This window comes from Syngnathus typhle, unplaced genomic scaffold, assembly GCF_033458585.1.
Source record: "Syngnathus typhle isolate RoL2023-S1 ecotype Sweden unplaced genomic scaffold, RoL_Styp_1.0 HiC_scaffold_281, whole genome shotgun sequence".
Taxonomy (NCBI): domain Eukaryota; kingdom Metazoa; phylum Chordata; class Actinopteri; order Syngnathiformes; family Syngnathidae; genus Syngnathus; species Syngnathus typhle.
The window spans coordinates 30001-39406 of NW_026872185.1; positions in this window are offsets into that span (position 1 = coordinate 30001).

Sequence of the window (9406 nt, forward strand, 5' to 3'; positions counted from 1 at the left end):
TCCTGGCCGAGAAAAGAGCACTTTCCCCCGGACACCAAACCAGCCAACGTCCCCCTCCTGAGTGGACAAAAAAAATCCACTCCTGGTACCTAAAATTTTCTCCAGCGGCGGGCTTGGGACGAAAATCAATCTTCCTCCCGAAATTAAACCACTATTGGCGGACGCCAGCCCCAAGCGCCAGCCCCGACCGCCACCCCCCGACCGCCACAAGGCGACCGCCACAAGGCGACCGCCACAAGGCGACCGCCACAAGGCGACCGCCACAAGGCGACCGCCACTGGCCCCAAGCGCCAGCCCCGACCGCCACCCCCCGACCGCCACAAGGCGACCGCCACAAGGCGACCGCCACAAGGCGACCGCCACAAGGCGACCGCCACAAGGCGACCGCCACAAGGCGACCGCCACTGGCCCCAAGCGCCAGCCCCGACCGCCACCCCCCGACCGCCACAAGGCGACCGCCACAAGGCGACCGCCACCGGCCCCAAGCGCCAGCCCCGACCGCCACCCCCCGACCGCCACAAGGCGACCGCCACAAGGCGACCGCCACAAGGCGACCGCCACAAGGCGACCGCCACAAGGCGACCGCCACCGGCCCCAAGCGCCAGCCCCGACCGCCACCCCCCGACCGCCACAAGGCGACCGCCACAAGGCGACCGCCACAAGGCGACCGCCACAAGGCGACCGCCACAAGGCGACCGCCACTGGCCCCAAGCGCCAGCCCCGACCGCCACCCCCCGACCGCCACAAGGCGACCGCCACAAGGCGACCGCCACAAGGCGACCGCCACAAGGCGACCGCCACAAGGCGACCGCCACAAGGCGACCGCCACTGGCCCCAAGCGCCAGCCCCGACCGCCACCCCCCGACCGCCACAAGGCGACCGCCACAAGGCGACCGCCACCGGCCCCAAGCGCCAGCCCCGACCGCCACCCCCCGACCGCCACAAGGCGACCGCCACAAGGCGTTAGTGGCCGCGCCCGGTACTTTACTGGACCCTATTTGGCCCGCGGACCGGCCGGCGTCGCTTCCTTGAATGCTTAGCCGCCTTTCGAGCTGCCATGCCGGGCTTGAGTTAGTGGTTTGCGCCCGGTACTCTACGTTAAAAGTCAGGCGGAACGGCTCTGAAGCTCCAGACGGTGCTTCCTTGAATGCTTAGCCGCCTTTCGAGCTGCCATGCCGGGCTTGAGTTAGTGGTTTGCGCCCGGTACTCTACGTTAAAAGTCAGGCGGAACGGCTCTGAAGCTCCAGACGGTGCTTCCTTGAATGCTTAGCCGCCTTTCGAGCTGCCATGCCGGGCTTGAGTTAGTGGTTTGCGCCCGGTACTCTACGTTAAAAGTCAGGCGGAACGGCTCTGAAGCTCCAGACGGTGCTTCCTTGAATGCTTAGCCGCCTTTCGAGCTGCCATGCCGGGCTTGAGTTAGTGGTTTGCGCCCGGTACTCTACGTTAAAAGTCAGGCGGAACGGCTCTGAAGCTCCAGACGGTGCTTCCTTGAATGCTTAGCCGCCTTTCGAGCTGCCATGCCGGGCTTGAGTTAGTGGTTTGCGCCCGGTACTCTACGTTAAAAGTCAGGCGGAACGGCTCTGAAGCTCCAGACGGTGCTTCCTTGAATGCTTAGCCGCCTTTCGAGCTGCCATGCCGGGCTTGAGTTAGTGGTTTGCGCCCGGTACTCTACGTTAAAAGTCAGGCGGAACGGCTCTGAAGCTCCAGACGGTGCTTCCTTGAATGCTTAGCCGCCTTTCGAGCTGCCATGCCGGGCTTGAGTTAGTGGTTTGCGCCCGGTACTCTACGTTAAAAGTCAGGCGGAACGGCTCTGAAGCTCCAGACGGTGCTTCCTTGAATGCTTAGCCGCCTTTCGAGCTGCCATGCCGGGCTTGAGTTAGTGGTTTGCGCCCGGTACTCTACGTTAAAAGTCAGGCGGAACGGCTCTGAAGCTCCAGACGGTGCTTCCTTGAATGCTTAGCCGCCTTTCGAGCTGCCATGCCGGGCTTGAGTTAGTGGTTTGCGCCCGGTACTCTACGTTAAAAGTCAGGCGGAACGGCTCTGAAGCTCCAGACGGTGCTTCCTTGAATGCTTAGCCGCCTTTCGAGCTGCCATGCCGGGCTTGAGTTAGTGGTTTGCGCCCGGTACTCTACGTTAAAAGTCAGGCGGAACGGCTCTGAAGCTCCAGACGGTGCTTCCTTGAATGCTTAGCCGCCTTTCGAGCTGCCATGCCGGGCTTGAGTTAGTGGTTTGCGCCCGGTACTCTACGTTAAAAGTCAGGCGGAACGGCTCTGAAGCTCCAGACGGTGCTTCCTTGAATGCTTAGCCGCCTTTCGAGCTGCCATGCCGGGCTTGAGTTAGTGGTTTGCGCCCGGTACTCTACGTTAAAAGTCAGGCGGAACGGCTCTGAAGCTCCAGACGGTGCTTCCTTGAATGCTTAGCCGCCTTTCGAGCTGCCATGCCGGGCTTGAGTTAGTGGTTTGCGCCCGGTACTCTACGTTAAAAGTCAGGCGGAACGGCTCTGAAGCTCCAGACGGTGCTTCCTTGAATGCTTAGCCGCCTTTCGAGCTGCCATGCCGGGCTTGAGTTAGTGGTTTGCGCCCGGTACTCTACGTTAAAAGTCAGGCGGAACGGCTCTGAAGCTCCAGACGGTGCTTCCTTGAATGCTTAGCCGCCTTTCGAGCTGCCATGCCGGGCTTGAGTTAGTGGTTTGCGCCCGGTACTCTACGTTAAAAGTCAGGCGGAACGGCTCTGAAGCTCCAGACGGTGCTTCCTTGAATGCTTAGCCGCCTTTCGAGCTCTCCTGCCCGGCGTGGGTTTCGCGTCCGCGCCCGGTACATTATGGAAGCCAAAAAAAAAAAAAATTCTAAGTGCGAGTGGGACCGGCCTGGGGGGCTTCCTTGAAAGCCCATCCGCCCTCCGAGCTCTCCCACCGGTCGTGGGTTGGCGTCCGCCACTGCTCAAAGCGAACTTCAAATTATCTGCTTAATAATGTGGAACACCATTCTTAAGTAGTTTTTCCTTAATTTGGGCTCAACTGGCCGGTAATGATCCCCGGTGTCTGAGATTGATCTCAGTGATCCAAAGAGCCCTGACACGTAATACCATCCATGAGTTTAATTGAAAAACAAAAAATGTAATCTTTATGACACATAAATACAATTTGCATAATAATTTGGAACACAGTGTAGACTTCCAGCGGACCGCGCGCGGCTCGGCTGACGGCGCAGCGCGATCTGGTACCGCTGCGCGGGACGAAACACGCCCCGTGCAGAGTTCCAGGCGGCCGGGAAGACATTTAAGCGCTGCCGCTGCAGCTGCGGCGGGGATTTGCCGTCCTCCGGTGGACACGACGAGTAAATACACCAGCAATCGCACTTACACCGTGTTCCAAATTATTATGCAAGTGACATTTATCTCAGATTTTCCTAAATAGTCGATGCAAAATGAGTCAGCATAATTTTCAAGTCATCAACCATTATTTTGATGAATTCTAATTTTATTGAACAAACCTCCGAATGATCACAGAATTTTTAAAAAATAAAAAACTTAAAATGCACTGTTCCACATTATTACGCACAACAGAGTTTTATAACATTTTATAGGTTTTTATGAACTGAAATGCCCATCTTAAGAATTTACAGCATTAGGAGGTCATATTTACTGAAATCAAAAGCTATTTCAAAGAAAAGACAAACAAGTTACATTTTAACATAGGACCCTTTATTTCAATAAAAAACAAAGTTACATTTTAACATAGGACCCTTTGTTCAACAGCAGCTTCACGATTCTTCCATCCACTGAACTTGTGAGTTTTTGTACAGTTTCTGGTTGAATTTCTTGGCAGGATCTAAGAATAGCCTGCCAGAGCTGCTCTTTGGAATTGAACTGCCTCCCACCTTCGTAGATTTTCTGCTTGACGATGCTCCACAAGTTTTCAATAGGATTGAGGTCAGGGGAGCATGGGGGCCACACCATCAGTTTCTCTCCCTTTATTCCCATAGATGCCAAAGACGTGACGTATTTCTTGCAGCATGAGACGGTGCATTGTCATGCATGAAGATGATCTTTTGACGGAAAGCACGGTTCTTCCTGTTGTACCATGGACAGAAGTGTTGAGTCAGAAATTCCACGTAGTTAACAGACGTAATTTTGACGCCTTCAGGGACCCTAAAGGGGCCAAGCAGCTCTCTCCCCATGATTCCGGCCCAAAACATCACTCCGCCACCTCCCTGCTGACGCCGCAGCCTTGTTGGGCTATCGTGGCCGTCCACACAACCATCCACGACTCCATCCATCTGTAAAGTCAAGTCAAATCAAGTTTATTTGTATAGCCCTAAATCACAAGCAGTCTCAAAGGGCTTCACATTGACAGAAATTGACAATTATTCTCAAAGCATCCCCTGAGCTCTCAAAAGTGCAAGGAAAAACTTAAAAAACCCTACCTGGCCCATCCAAGGTGGCACGGCACTCGTCGGTGAACAGGACTGTCTGAAAATTTGTCTTCATGTAAGTCTGGGCCCACTGCAGCCGTTTCTGCTTGTTCGCGTTGTTCAGGGGTGGCCGAATGGAGGGTTTCCGCACAACTGCAAGCCTCTGGAGGATCCTGCACCTCGTCGTTCGTGGGACTTCACTGGCACCAGCAGCGTCGAATATTTGTTTGCTCGTCTTTAGTGGCATGCTTGCAGCCGCCCTCTTGATTCGATTTGTTTGTCTTGCAGAAACCTTCCTTGTCGTGCCTTTGTCTGCACGAACGCGCGTTTGCTCCGAATCAGCGACGAATTTCTTCAAAGTTCGATGGTCGCGCTTAAGCTTTCGTGCAATATCGAATGTCTGCATACCTTGTCCAAGGCATCGAACGATTTCACGCTTCTCGACAGCAGAGAGATCCTTTTTCCTCCCCATGGTTGAACGAAATGGCCGAACGCTTAAAAACGCGGAACTTAAATAGACTTGTTAATTACTACAATTGCGCTCACCTGGCAGACTACCATGGACTGTACCATGACTGAGGGTGATTTCAGTACTTGAAAAACAAAAAATGTAATCTTTATGACACTTAAATACATTTTGCATAATAATTTGGAACACGGGACCGTGTTCCAAATTATTATGCAAAGGATATTTATCTCAGATTTTCCTAAATAGCTTCCTTGAAATGTTACCCGGCTTTTGAGCTCTCCTGCCGGGCGTGGGTTTGCGTCAGCGCCCGGTAACATTATGGAAGCTAAAAGAAAGAAAAAAGAAACAAATCTAAGTGCGATTGCTGGTGTCTAAATACATTTTGCATAATAATTTGGAACACGGGACCGTGTTCCAAATTATTATGCAAGTGATATTTATCTCAGATTTTCCTAAATAGCTTTACTCGTCGTGCCGACCGGAGGGAGGCCACTCCCCGCCGCAGCTGAACAGTCATCCCGGCCTAGTGGAGGTCTGCGCAGGGGGGGTCTTCCTTGAAATGTTACCCGGCTTTTGAGCTCTCCTGTCCGGCGTGGGTTTGCGTCAGCGGCCGGTGTCATTTACTCGTCGTGCCGACCGGAGGGAGGCCACTCCCCGCCACAGCTGAACAGTCATCCCGGCCTAGTGGAGGTCTGCGCAGGGGGGGTCTTCCTTGAAATGTTACCCGGCTTTTGAGCTCTCCTGTCCGGCGTGGGTTTGCGTCAGCGGCCGGTGTCATTTACTCGTCGTGCCGACCGGAGGGAGGCCACTCCCCGCCGCAGCTGAACAGTCATCCCGGCCTAGTGGAGGTCTGCGCAGGGGGGGTCTTCCTTGAAATGTTACCCGGCTTTTGAGCTCTCCTGTCCGGCGTGGGTTTGCGTCAGCGGCCGGTGTCATTTACTCGTCGTGCCGACCGGAGGGAGGCCACTCCCCGCCACAGCTGAACAGTCATCCCGGCCTAGTGGAGGTCTGCGCAGGGGGGGTCTTCCTTGAAATGTTACCCGGCTTTTGAGCTCTCCTGTCCGGCGTGGGTTTGCGTCAGCGGCCGGTGTCATTTACTCGTCGTGCCGACCGGAGGGAGGCCACTCCCCGCCACAGCTGAACAGTCATCCCGGCCTAGTGGAGGTCTGCGCAGGGGGGGTCTTCCTTGAAATGTTACCCGGCTTTTGAGCTCTCCTGTCCGGCGTGGGTTTGCGTCAGCGGCCGGTGTCATTTACTCGTCGTGCCGACCGGAGGGAGGCCACTCCCCGCCACAGCTGAACAGTCATCCCGGCCTAGTGGAGGTCTGCGCAGGGGGGGTCTTCCTTGAAATGTTACCCGGCTTTTGAGCTCTCCTGTCCGGCGTGGGTTTGCGTCAGCGGCCGGTGTCATTTACTCGTCGTGTCCACCGGAGGGAGGCCACTCCCCGCCGCAGCTGCAGCGGCAGCTTTGAAACGTCATCCCGGCCCCCTGGAACTGTGCGCGGGGGGGGCGATGCGTCCCGTGCGAGGTACCAGGTCGCGCTGCGCCGTCTGCCTGGCCGCTTTGGGCCCGCTGGAAGTCTATTAAAGCTCCGCGATCTCCGCCTCGGTGCTTAAAAAGCGTCCATCCGCTCTCCTGGAGCTTCTTTCGGTCATCTCGTCCGCGTGCACGGCCTGCCGGTGGCACCGGCTGGAGCTCCGCAAAAAGCTCCATTTCTGTTAAAAATGCTTAGCCGCGTCCCTGGAAGCCCAATCGGGCGTAGAAAGTGAGGGGGAAGGCCCCCAAAGCACCGGCTGGAAGTCCCAAAAAAGCTCCATGATTGGTCAATAATGCTTAGCCGCCTCCCTGGAAGCCTAATCGGGCATAAAAAGCTAGGCGGAACGGCCCCAAAGCTCCACACGGAAGTCCCAAAAAAGCTCCATGATTGGTCAATAATGCTTAGCCGCCTCCCTGGAAGCCTAATCGGGCATAAAAAGCTAGGCGGAACGGCCCCAAAGCTCCACACGGAAGTCCCAAAAAAGCTCCATGATTGGTCAATAATGCTTAGCCGCCTCCCTGGAAGCCTAATCGGGCATAAAAAGCTAGGCGGAACGGCCCCAAAGCTCCACACGGAAGTCCCAAAAAAGCTCCATGATTGGTCAATAATGCTTAGCCGCCTCCCTGGAAGCCTAATCGGGCATAAAAAGCTAGGCGGAACGGCCCCAAAGCTCCACACGGAAGTCCCAAAAAAGCTCCATGATTGGTCAATAATGCTTAGCCGCCTCCCTGGAAGCCTAATCGGGCATAAAAAGCTAGGCGGAACGGCCCCAAAGCTCCACACGGAAGTCCCAAAAAAGCTCCATGATTGGTCAATAATGCTTAGCCGCCTCCCTGGAAGCCTAATCGGGCATAAAAAGCTAGGCGGAACGGCCCCAAAGCTCCACACGGAAGTCCCAAAAAAGCTCCATGATTGGTCAATAATGCTTAGCCGCCTCCCTGGAAGCCTAATCGGGCATAAAAAGCTAGGCGGAACGGCCCCAAAGCTCCACACGGAAGTCCCAAAAAAGCTCCATGATTGGTCAATAATGCTTAGCCGCCTCCCTGGAAGCCTAATCGGGCATAAAAAGCTAGGCGGAACGGCCCCAAAGCTCCACACGGAAGTCCCAAAAAAGCTCCATGATTGGTCAATAATGCTTAGCCGCCTCCCTGGAAGCCTAATCGGGCATAAAAAGCTAGGCGGAACGGCCCCAAAGCTCCACACGGAAGTCCCAAAAAAGCTCCATGATTGGTCAATAATGCTTAGCCGCCTCCCTGGAAGCCTAATCGGGCATAAAAAGTTAGGCGGAACGGCTCCAAAGCTCCACACGGAAGTCCCAAAAAAGCTCCATGATTGGTCAATAATGCTTAGCCGCCTCCCTGGAAGCCTAATCGGGCATAAAAAGCTAGGCGGAACGGCCCCAAAGCTCCACACGGAAGTCCCAAAAAAGCTCCATGATTGGTCAATAATGCTTAGCCGCCTCCCTGGAAGCCTAATCGGGCATAAAAAGCTAGGCGGAACGGCCCCAAAGCTCCACACGGAAGTCCCAAAAAAGCTCCATGATTGGTCAATAATGCTTAGCCGCCTCCCTGGAAGCCTAATCGGGCATAAAAAGCTAGGCGGAACGGCCCCAAAGCTCCACACGGAAGTCCCAAAAAAGCTCCATGATTGGTCAATAATGCTTAGCCGCCTCCCTGGAAGCCTAATCGGGCATAAAAAGCTAGGCGGAACGGCCCCAAAGCTCCACACGGAAGTCCCAAAAAAGCTCCATGATTGGTCAATAATGCTTAGCCGCCTCCCTGGAAGCCTAATCGGGCATAAAAAGCTAGGCGGAACGGCCCCAAAGCTCCACACGGAAGTCCCAAAAAAGCTCCATGATTGGTCAATAATGCTTAGCCGCCTCCCTGGAAGCCTAATCGGGCATAAAAAGCTAGGCGGAACGGCCCCAAAGCTCCACACGGAAGTCCCAAAAAAGCTCCATGATTGGTCAATAATGCTTAGCCGCCTCCCTGGAAGCCTAATCGGGCATAAAAAGCTAGGCGGAACGGCCCCAAAGCTCCACACGGAAGTCCCAAAAAAGCTCCATGATTGGTCAATAATGCTTAGCCGCCTCCCTGGAAGCCTAATCGGGCATAAAAAGCTAGGCGGAACGGCCCCAAAGCTCCACACGGAAGTCCCAAAAAAGCTCCATGATTGGTCAATAATGCTTAGCCGCCTCCCTGGAAGCCTAATCGGGCATAAAAAGCTAGGCGGAACGGCCCCAAAGCTCCACACGGAAGTCCCAAAAAAGCTCCATGATTGGTCAATAATGCTTAGCCGCCTCCCTGGAAGCCTAATCGGGCATAAAAAGTTAGGCGGAACGGCTCCAAAGCTCCACACGGAAGTCCCAAAAAAGCTCCATGATTGGTCAATAATGCTTAGCCGCCTCCCTGGAAGCCTAATCGGGCATAAAAAGTTAGGCGGAACGGCCCCAAAGCTCCACACGGAAGTCCCAAAAAAGCTCCATGATTGGTCAATAATGCTTAGCCGCCTCCCTGGAAGCCTAATCGGGCATAAAAAGTTAGGCGGAACGGCCCCAAAGCTCCACACGGAAGTCCGAAAAAAGCTCCATGATTGGTCAATAATGCTTAGCCGCCTCCCTGGAAGCCTAATCGGGCATAAAAAGTTAGGCGGAACGGCCCCAAAGCTCCACACGGAAGTCCGAAAAAAGCTCAAAAATTTTCTAAGTGCCAACGGCTCATTCGCCGTAATGTGTCCGCTCCGCGCTGGTTCCCCGGTCGGCCGCGAATAGCGCAAAATCAGCCTCACGGAAGTTCGAAAAAAGCTCAAAAATTTTCTAAGTGCCAACGGCTCATTCGCCGTAATGTGTCCGCTCCGCGCTGGTTCCCCGGTCGGCCGCGAATAGCGCAAAATCAGCCTCACGGAAGTTCGAAAAAAGCTCAAAAATTTTCTAAGTGCCAACGGCTCATTCGCCGTAATGTGTCCGCTCCGCGCTGGTTCCCCGGTCGG